Below are 10,553 nucleotides of genomic sequence, written 5' to 3'. Positions count from 1 at the left end.
CCCTCAGGGAGCTCTGGAGTGTCAGTTGTACCCCAGACTTGTCCAACTTGAGCCATCACGGGACCATTTTTTTTTTTTTGCTATCATTAATATACAATCACATGAGCAACATTGTGGTTACTAGACTTCCCCCATCACCAAGTCCCCACCACACACCCCATTACAGTCACTGTCCATCAGCATAGTAAGATGCTACAGAGTCACTACTTGTCTTCTCTGTGCTCTACTGCCTTCCCCATGCCCCCCGCCAATGTTATGTGTGCTAATTGTAATGCCCCTTATTCCCCTTCTCCCTCCCTTCCCACCCACCCCCAACCCAGTCCTTTTCTCTTTGGCAATTGTTAGTCCATTCTTGGGTTCTGTGAATCTGCTGCTGTTTTACTTGTCTTTCTCCACCTGGCTTATTTCACTGAGCATAACACCCTCTAGCTCCATCCATGTTGTTGCAAATGGTAGGATTTGTTTTCTTCTTATGGCTGAATAATATTCCATTGCGTATATGTACCACCTCTTCTTTATCCATTCATCTACTGATGGACACTTAGGTTGCTTCCATGTCTTGGCTATTGTAAATAGTGTTGTGATAAACATAGGGGTGCATATGTCTTTTTCAAGCTGGGCTGCTGCATTCTTAGGGTAAATTCCTAGGAGTGGAATTCCTGGGTCAAATGATATTTCTATTTGTAGTTTTTTGAGGAACCTCCATACTGCTTTCCACAATGGTTGAGCTAGTTTACATTTCCACCAGCAGTGTAGGAGGGTTCCCCTTTCTCCACATTCTTGCCAGCATTTGTTGTTGTTTGTCTTTTGGATGGTGGCCATCCTTACTGGTGTGAGGTGATATCTCATTGTGGTTTTAATTTGCATTTCTCTGATGATTAGTGATATGGAGCATCTTTTCATGTGCCTATTGGCCATCTGAATTTCTTCTTTGGAGAATTGTCTGTTCATATCCTTTGCCCATTTTTTAATCTGCTTATTTGCTTTTTGGGTATTGAGGTGTGTGAGTTCTTTATATATGTTGGATGTTAACCCCTTGTCAGATATGTCATTTACAAATATATTCTCCCATACTGTAGGATGCCTTTTTGTTCTGCTGATGGTGTCCTTTGCTTTACAGAAGCTTTTCAGCATGATGTAGTCCCATTTGTTCATTTTTGGTTTTGTTTCCCTTGCCCAAGGAGATGTGTTCAGGAAAAAGTTGCTCATGTTTATATTCAAGAGATTTTTGCCTATGTTTTCTTCTAAGAGTTTTATGGTTTCATAACTCACATTCAGGTCTTTGACCCATTTTGAGTTTACTTTTGTGTATGGAGTTAGACAGTGATCCAGTTTCATTCTCTTACATGTAGCTGTCCAGTTTTGCCAACACCAGCTGTTGAAGAGGCTGTCATTTCCCCATTGTATATCCACGGCTCCTTTATTGTATATTAACTGACCATATATGCTTGGGTTTATATCAGGGCTCTCTACTCTGTTCCATTGGTCTGTGGCTCTGTTCTTGTGCCAGTACCAAATTGTCTTGATTACTGTGGCTTTATAGTAGAGCTTGAAGTTGGGGAGCATAATCCCCCAGCTTTATTCTTGCTTCTCAGGATTGCTTTGGCTATTTGGGGTCTTTTGTGGTTCATATGAATTTTAGAACTGTTTGCTCTAGTTTGTTGAAGAATGCTGTGGGTATTTTGATAGGCATTGCATTGAATCTGTAGACTGCTTTAGGCAGGATGGCCATTTTGACAATATTAATTCTTCCTATCTATGAGCACGGGATGTTTTTCCATTTATTGGTGCCTTCTTTAATTTCTCTCATTAGTGTCTTGTAGTTTTCAGGGTATAGGTCTTTCACCTCCTTGTTTAGGTTTATTCCTGGGTATTTTATTCTTTTTGATGCAGTTGTGAATAGAACCGTTTTCCTGACTTCTCTTTCTGCTCATTCATCGGTAGTGTGTAGGAAAGCAGCAGATTCCTGTGTAGTCATGGGGCCTTTGTACCTCCTGGGCTAGTCAGGCATGACCCAGGTCTCCCCCAGGCAGGGTGGCTGCCGTATGGTGTTATAGGTGGGTGGCTTACATGCAACTGAGGAGCTCACTGGACAAGGTAGTGGCTGTGAGTCCTTTGTAGCCACATCAGAGACTTGAGGTGCTCATGGTGGCCAAGCCCGTAAGGGAGACCCGTGCAGGACCCCAGAACTCCCAGAAGCACAGGGAACTTGGGGATGAGAAGTGGCTGCCTGTTGTGTTGACTGCAGGAGCCTGAGGGGAAGTGTGGGGGTCAGATTGACCAGCTGCTGGAAAGTCACCAATCTGGAGGCACCAGGCCTCCTGGACTGTGCAGGGAGTTTCCATCTGACCTGTGCCAGCCATCCTGCATCTTCTGTCCATAAGCACTGGACCCGCCTGCCCAGCTGAGGCAGGAACAGGAAGCAGTGGGGTCCCTTCAGGCTTTCCCCTGGCCAGCTCAGCCTCAAAACTGGGGGTGAAGCAGCATCATCTCCCACTGCCTCTCTGTCCTGCACCCCTGCCCAGTGGCCTGGCACGTGGCAGGGACCCTGCCAGAGGGGTTAAAGGAACACATGTGTGGACCAGCCTCTGCATCTGGAGAGCTGCCTCTGCCCTGACTCTTTGGGTTCTTATCAAAACGAGGCAATTTAAATCTGATGCATCCATGCATCTCTGCAGAGGAGCCAACTGCCCACCAGCCAGATCAGCAAGAGGAGATCTCAGCCCCAGGGAGGTGAATTCTGAGCAAAAGGCTGGTACAGGTTCCCTCTTCCTAAGAGGGACAGAGGGAAGGATGTCCTGGGGTACAGAGTTGAGTGTTTATTGTGAGGGGAGATGAACATTGTGGGGTTTGTTTCCTTCCCAGTTTGCCAGTGGTGGTCCTGTCTACACTGCCTGGCCAGCTCCATCCATCGTTGGTTTGAGGGCCAGGAACAACAAGGGAGACACCCCCCTGGGCTCCTGGCTCTGCTGCCATTTCTGCCGTGTGCTGGCAAATGATAACGCACTGGGATTTCCCAAGCATGCATGGATTTGGCCACGTCTGAATTTGGCACCGATCGCAGGTGGTGAGGGGGGTGCTTGGTGAGAGCCGTGCTGGGAATGTGGTTGTTGCTTAACCCTTCACGGAAGATGCACATGGAGGGTCTCGAGCCTCCTTACCAGTGCTCCCTCCCTGGGTAACTTAGGAAAGCAGAAGAACGGCTGCTTAGGGAAGGAACCAGGACCATCCGCTCATGATGCTGTTGAATCCGTCCAGGGCTTCAAGGTGAAGAGTGGGTGGCATGCTGACCCAGCTTCAGGGGTGCCCCTATTTGATTCTGTTTCATTGATGGAGAAGGATCCCAGAAAGCTCCCCTCACCCCCACCCAGAGGTCAGCTTGGGGAGTATACACATTTTGCTCTTATCAGACAGTTCTTTTCGGAAACTAAATTGCATGTTATAAAAAGGGACAAAATCCTACAAGGTGGACCTACAGGAGGCTGTTAGAGAGGAAGCATTGTTCTAGAAACGATGTACGTAGTTCCTTACAGAAGCAGGCATTCCTCTCCCCTGCCCCTGCCCCTGACCAGCCAACGGGTGGCCAGCGTGTCTGTAGATCTAAGGCTGAACTCACGCCCAAGCGGTGAGCAAGTGCTCGGTGGCCACGTCCCATGAGGGACTGCTGAACGGCAGACGTTCTGGTCTCTTAATTTTATAAAAAGATGATGTTTGCTTTTAAAACCAAAGACAGACAAAGAAGGAAAGGAGCCATACTACTTTAACTGGAGCTGACTGTTTTTTTTTTCGCTGACTTTAATGCATGACAGAAGTCTGGAAAAGATAAAGCCGCGGGTTCAGATGTATAGAGCTTACTTTTCGTTTGCATCAAAGCAAAGCAAACATTGAGAAGGCCTATATGCAGAGCTAACATACTCAATTGATCCTTTTTCCCCCGACCGACTGCTGGGCGACGTGGACGCCTCCGCCTCTTAAATAACGCTCGGAACAGCGAGCCAATTGTGTTGCCTGGCCAGTGCCGCCCCGGGTAGCCGATAACTTCCTGTGTTGAAACGGTGACTTGGAGATTCCATCATGATATCCTCGCACACCAGGAAATATCATCTTACAGACCTGCCGTTTCTTAAAGCAGTCGGTGAGAATGCCATTAATGTCGACGTCTTAATTAAGCTCAGCATTGGCCAAGGAATTGCAGGCATGCAGCGGCTTAGCCGTCCCGGGGGATCCAGTTTCCTGAGGCAGAGGTACGTGGAGGGCTGGGAACTCCAGGGCGGACAGCCGCGGCCGCCCCCGAGCATCCCTGCAAGGCGGCTCAGAGCCCCGCAGACGGACAGTGTGAGCGGGCGCCTCTCCTGTTCGGGTCTGTCCTTTCTCACCTGCACGGATGGACGAGGGGCCACTTTCCCCGTCTGCCCTGACCTCAGGCAGTCCCTCTGGATTCTTTCTAGATCCTTCCTCAATTCTTTTCTGCTCTAATATCGCATGTCTATCCAATTGGTGTCCTGCCTCTGTAACAAATCACCGCAAACCGGGTGGCTTAACATAACAGAAATGTATTCTCTCAGTCCGGATGCCGTACGTCCAAAACCAACTTAGGTAGGCCAGAATCAAGGTGTCAGCCGGGCAGCGCCTCCCCGAGGCTCTGAGGACCCCCTCGCACCTCCTCCCGCTCTGGGGGGCCGCCGGCATCCCCCACGCATCGCGGCCCAAGTGGTCCCATCCGGCCGTCCTCGTCCGTGTGTATCGCATCTCCCCCCCCCGCCTCCCTCTTAAAAGGACCCAGGTGCTCATGCTCAGCTAATCCGGGGGCCCTTCCTGCACCAGGACCCTAAAGGCGATCCTCTCTGCAGAGTCCCCCCTTCTTAGAAGGCAACACCAATGGGGATCAGGACCTGGGACCTCCAGGTGGCAGTCACTGAGCCTGGTTCTGCCTGCCCCTGCCCAGTCAGCGTTCCTGGCGAAGGGAGGCGGTGGGCCGAGGTTCCGGGCCGAGGGGCTGCCTCCCCCGCTGGCCCCTGCCGCCTCCCACCCCCAGCATCGTCAGAGGGGGAGGCCAAGCCCCCGGGCGGCCGTGTTTCCCCACTGCAGCCAGCCCGCTTGTGCCAGCAGGAGGAGGGGGCACCACTGGCCCCACCGCTGCGCCCGGTGTCCCTCTGGCCCTGCTGGGCCCTGCCTCGGGCTCTGGTTCCTGCCTGACGTTGGGGACCTTGGCCCGTTGGTGCTTACCTCTGGGCCGGGGCCTGCGTCACCCGAATCTGAGGCAGCGGCAGAAATGGGGTGGCACAGGCGGACCTGCCGGTACCATTCCTTCCCATCACAGTATCCCCAGGAGGGCCGATTCCAGGCACAGCCGCCTGTCCACTTCCTCCCTCAGCGGCCCCAGGGCAGGACTCAATGTCAGCGGCCTGCTGAGCAGGGCTGCACCTCGCCTCTGGGCCGGCCCTTAGAATCCCAGGGCACTGGAGAGGGCCTGGCTGCCCCTCGGCATCACGCACCCTGGTGGCGCAGTCACAGACCTGCTGGGAAAGAGGGGTCACTGCTGTCTGTGCCCCCCGTTGGCCTCCCCAGGGTCGGCTGTCTCCACTCTGGACATGTTCTGGTCACTGTTGCTGCTGAAGGAAAAAGTCTCTGAAGGGCCTCCAACACCGAGTCAGCAGCCCCTGGAGGCCCGCGCGGCAGCCGAGCGGGCCATGGTGTGCGGGGAGCCGTGGCACGCCTCCTGGCGTGGGAAGGGAACGCCACGTGCTCATCCTGGCTTCACTTGGCTGCACATCTCAGGGACAGAGGGGCTGCGGTGGCACTGGGCAGCGGGCCTAAGGACTAGAAAGCCGCTTGCTGCCCTTCAGGAGCTCACAGTGCGGTGTGTGGGCAGATCGGGCTCACGGGTGCTCCAGGGCGTCGTCCATATGGTAGCCATGGGAAGGACAGGGAGATGGCCAGGGTGAGACCCAGGTCGGCATTTGCTGCTCCCTGGGGAGTGTGCCACCCCCCAGAGGGAAGCGGTGGTGTGCGTCTGTGTCTGCAAGTGTGTGCGTGTGTGTGTGTGAACACGTGTGTGCGCATGTGTATCAGAGGCTTCCTGGAACAAGTGACACCAACGTGGGCCTTGCAGGAGGACAGGAGACAGATGGTCTGGGGAGGGAGTGGGAGGGCACTCCGGGCAGTGGCACAGCATGAGCAAAGGTGTCCTGGGGCCCCTCCCACCTTGTGGGGGCCTCAGCACCAAGTGGGGGGAAGGGCCAGGAGGTGAAGATCCCAAAGCAGACCTTGGCCTCCGCTCAGAGCTGCTGCACCTGCAATCTGTCCCCCTGCCTTGGGGTCTGGCCGTCAGCCTGAGCAGGTTAGTGACATTAGTGGCTGGTGAGTGTGTCGGGTTTGTGGGCCCTGTGCTGAGATCTGCACACTCTCTGGTTCGCCCCTGACAATCATCTGCTGTTGGGGTCCCCATATGACTTTCTGTGACTCTCCACAGTCCGTGAACCAGCAGTGCCCTCCATCCTCAGGTCTGCCCTGGTGGGCGTCCCCTGACATGGTCCCCTGGAGCTGCCCCTGATGGTCCCTGAGGACAGCCAGCAGCTCAGAGACACTGTCTCTGCCTTTGGGAGTTTCCACCAGCTGGGGAGATGGGGAGCTGAAAGTCCAGGCAGGGAGAAAATGCCTGAAGGGGGTGCCCAGGGGGCCCCCTGTGGGCTGGGGTGGGTGTAGACCCAATGAGGGCACCCCAGCAACAAGGGGACCCTGTCGCCCTCCTACCAGCCCTGTGACTGCCCACACAGGGGCCACGGTGAGAGGCGGCGAGGAGGGGCTGTTCTAGGGGGCCACTTTCCTGTGGATGCCCTCCCTCTGTTCACTGTCTCTGGTCCACATGTCCATCAGGCACAGTGTGTGTGCTACACCCGGCTACACGGCGCTCCTACCTGGCTGCATGGCAGGTGCACGTGGGTGGCTTCAAAAGAAGATATGAAAGCCACCCACCGCCCTTGGGCTGAATCCACCTGGGTTTGTTTCAAGCTGGCAGGTAGTCTAAGATGCAGTCGCGTTTGGGAGTCACTGGACCAGACCCCAGGCAGGGTTCCTGAGAGTAGGACCCTTTATGGTGCCTGCAAGATGTGGTGGGCTGTGCGCTCAGAGTGAAGGGCCCTGCCGCCCCCTCCATATGCCCACGGCCTCGATGTGTGACGGGACGGAAAATCTTCTGGCCAACCTTGGCACTTCCCCTGGTTGTGAGCGTTCTGACAGTGAAACAGACGGGAATGCAGGGGGCCAGAGATGGTCTGAATTAATTTATAGTTACCAGAACATGATTCAAAGCAAAAGTGGCTTAAATGGTCTATAAAAAGAACACCAAAATCCCTTTAGACAGGCAAAAAAGCGTTTTGATGATTTCAGTATAAATGAATCTGGAACATAAGGATTAAATTTCTCTCAAAATACTCAAGATTCTAAAATGATGCATGGAAGATAAAGCACCATGAAGAACATGCCTGCTTTTGGAGAATTTTTCTGCGGGAAAAATGTAGTTGGTTAGGCACCCAGAGAATGGGTTCTTCTTGTTTTCTGACGTCTGGGGTGGCAGGTCAGTGGCCGCGAGGAGCGTTCCCCTTGTCCTTCCTTCTGCTCACGGGTGCAGGTCACAAGGCTTCTCAGGACTGGTGCTCACCCTCCGGAGGGCCCAGGAGCCCCCTGCCGCTCCGCCCTCCCCACTCCGGGCCTGGCTCTGTCCCTTCTCAGTGTCCTGGCAGCATGTTCCCCACCCAGAGGCGCTCGCCCTCCGTGGGGGTAGAGGCTGGTAGGGGATGCGTCAGTGCAGACAGGGGTCTTGGGAGGGCCGGGACTAGTTGATGAAGTCAGCAGGTCGAAGGGCCAAAGGGACCCCAAACAACTGTCAGGTATGGAGGTCTTGCTCCGGCAGAAGGTGTTAAAGCTGGGAGCAAAGGGTCCACATGCAAGGCGCAAGGAGAAGGGGCAGAGGCCAGTGCAGGGCCAGCAGCAGCCAGTGGTCAGTGGCAGGTCCCAGTGGGGTTGCACGTGGAGGCTCGTGGGAAAGCCTGCTGGGTTCAGTAAGCAGGAGACCCACCAGCACGATACCCCCTGTATTGGTTTCCTGTGGCTGCCGTAACAAAATCCTATACAGCCTGGGTGGGTTAAACAAAGAAATGCATTTTCCCCAGTCCTGGAGGCTGGCAGTCTGAGGTCAAGGTGTTGGCAAGGTCGTCACTCTGCGTGTCGGTGCCCTGAGCCACTCTCCCTACCCGGACACCAGTCATGACAGCTTTGGGCCACTCTAGTGACCTCATTTTAACTTAACCACCTCTTTAAGGGCCCAGTTTCAAGATACAGTCACATTCTAGGGCACTGGGGGTTCAGGACCTCAAAATATGAATTTTAAAGGACACAATTCCGCCTATGACACTTTCCAGTGTGCATTTGATGGGGTCTCTCAGATGGCCGCTAATGTTTCTTCTAGTTCTAAGAAGACAAGAGCCTGTCACAATCTTATGACAGTCATCTAAGTAAAAATGTATGTCATGAGGAAATGATATTCTAATTTCACCATAGGAGGAGGTGGTGGGAAGTATAAATGAATTCTACCCTCACCCATCAGGTTAAGAAATAATGTCTGAATGCGACAAAGCAAAGCAGGGCGGCACCTTTCTACTCATCATTTTGTTAGATTTACATTCATGTACTTGATGTTTTAAAGATCCTTTTCCTATTTTTAGTCATAATGAAAAGGCCTTTCCTTGTTGTGTGGTTATAACATACCCTTCCCTGTTTCCTTCTAGCACTTTTATCATTCTTTTCTTCTCCTGTCTCATTTGAATCTTTGATGCAGTTAGAGTTTACCCTGGCGTAGGTGGTGAGCTGCCCGGTCGGCTGGTACTGTTTGCTGGTCACCCTCTCCCCATTGAACAACGATGTCTTGCCTTTCCTAAAGCCCCACATGTTCCGAGTCTGTCTGGACCTTTAGGACTATGATTTTGGTGAGTTTGTCTATTTGTTTCTGCTCCAACCCTGTTTTAATGACTGATGTTTTATGTTTTATTTCCTGCCAGGATCATTGTTCTTCTTGTTCCTCTGGTTTGTCAGGGTTTCTCTGACCAGCTTATGTTTTTCCACATGAATTTTAGCATTGCCTTATCTAGTCAAAGAAAAAGAAGCAGTTTGTATTTTCACCAGTGTAAAATTCACTTTATAAATTCACTTTGGGAGAATTGGCCTCTAGGACTTGGCTTGTCATCTTTTCTGTTTTTCAATTCTTTTTAAAGTTCTTTTAATACAGATCTTTGAAAGTACTTGTTCTGCTTATTTCTAGTATTTTATCTTTTTAAAAAATTGAGAATCAAGTTTTGTCTTCCAGTATAGTTCTTTTGTATGTGCATGTGTGAAAGTTACTGATTTCTTAACATCGCCTGCTCCTCGGCTCCTTTATTTTACTGCTTGGAATAGCTTTTCAGTGGATTGTTTGGAGTTTTCTGGAAATAAAAGCACATTTTCTGAGAATAGCAGCATTTTGTGTCCTTTGCTAATTTCTTGTCTAATTGTATTTGCTAGTAATTCTGGAACAATTCAACAACAGTGGTAACACCTGTTGCTGACTTGGGGGCACCGTTCATGTTTCCTTGCTGAGCGTGAAGCTGGCTGAGATGGATATATTTTGTCATATTAGGGACATTTCCAACTATTCTTAGTTCATGGAGTGTGTTAGGAATTTTGTCAAATGCTTTGCTAACTATGGAAACAATCTTTTGATTTCTTCCACTAGGTCCATTAATATGATCAATTATATTAACATATTTCCTAGCATTATACTAGGCTTGGTCTTAATGTAATACTCTTTTAATGTGTTTCCAAATTCTGTTATTTTTACTTTATTTTGGATTTTCCTGATGATATTTATAAGAGATATTTGTCTAAAGACTGTCAAGTTTTGTTATCATGTTATGCTTGCTTTGTGAAAATAATCTGAAAGTTTTCTGTCTTGTTCCCCACTTGACAAGAGTTTTAAGCAGCCCTGGGATGAAAGATTCAAGGGTGTTGCCCTGTGAAAGTATGTGTTTGGTCCTTTTTTGGGTAGGAGTACTTTATAAAATTTGCTTTTAAATAGAATGACATAATGAATATCTTTTTACATCTATCTTTGTGCACTTATGTACATTTTTAGGTTGGATTAATTCCTAGACTTCTAATTGCCATAAAAAAATCTAGTTTAAAGTTAGACTAGCAGGTCCACATGGTACCCAGTGTCCTATGAAGCCTGGACCACTTTATGCTCCCACCAACAATCAGTGACAGTGGGTACTACCAACCTCTTTTGTCTTTGCCAATTTGCTAGACAAAACAAAAAGAAAAACAAAACCCTTATGTAACTTCAATTTTTACTACTTTAATAGTGAGGTTAAGTACCTTTTCATATTTTTAGTAGTGATTGGATTTCTTTTCCTGTGAATTTCCTGCTCAAGTCTTTTCTACATTTTTTCCAAAAGGCTTTCCCTTTATTTTTCATTGATTTTTCAGAGCTCTTTATATGTGAGGGATCCTTAACCATCCCA

The 10,553-nt window shown here is 50.3% G+C and overlaps 1 long non-coding RNA gene across 1 annotated transcript in view; it reads left to right on the top strand.

Annotated features, from left to right (window-relative positions):
- Positions 1-8,847: 8,847 nt before the first annotated feature.
- The window catches only part of LOC130684771 (uncharacterized), a 35,155-nt gene continuing 33,449 nt past the window's right edge, over positions 8,848-10,553 (top strand). The window contains exon 1 of the long non-coding RNA XR_008999097.1: positions 8,848-8,984. This is a non-coding gene — a long non-coding RNA (uncharacterized LOC130684771). The remainder of the gene's footprint in view (positions 8,985-10,553) is intronic.

Source organism: Manis pentadactyla, chromosome 9 (genome assembly GCF_030020395.1).
Source record: "Manis pentadactyla isolate mManPen7 chromosome 9, mManPen7.hap1, whole genome shotgun sequence".
Lineage (NCBI taxonomy): Eukaryota > Metazoa > Chordata > Mammalia > Pholidota > Manidae > Manis > Manis pentadactyla.
Note: the sequence above shows the minus strand (reverse complement) of the source record. Positions and strands in the feature narration are given on the sequence as shown.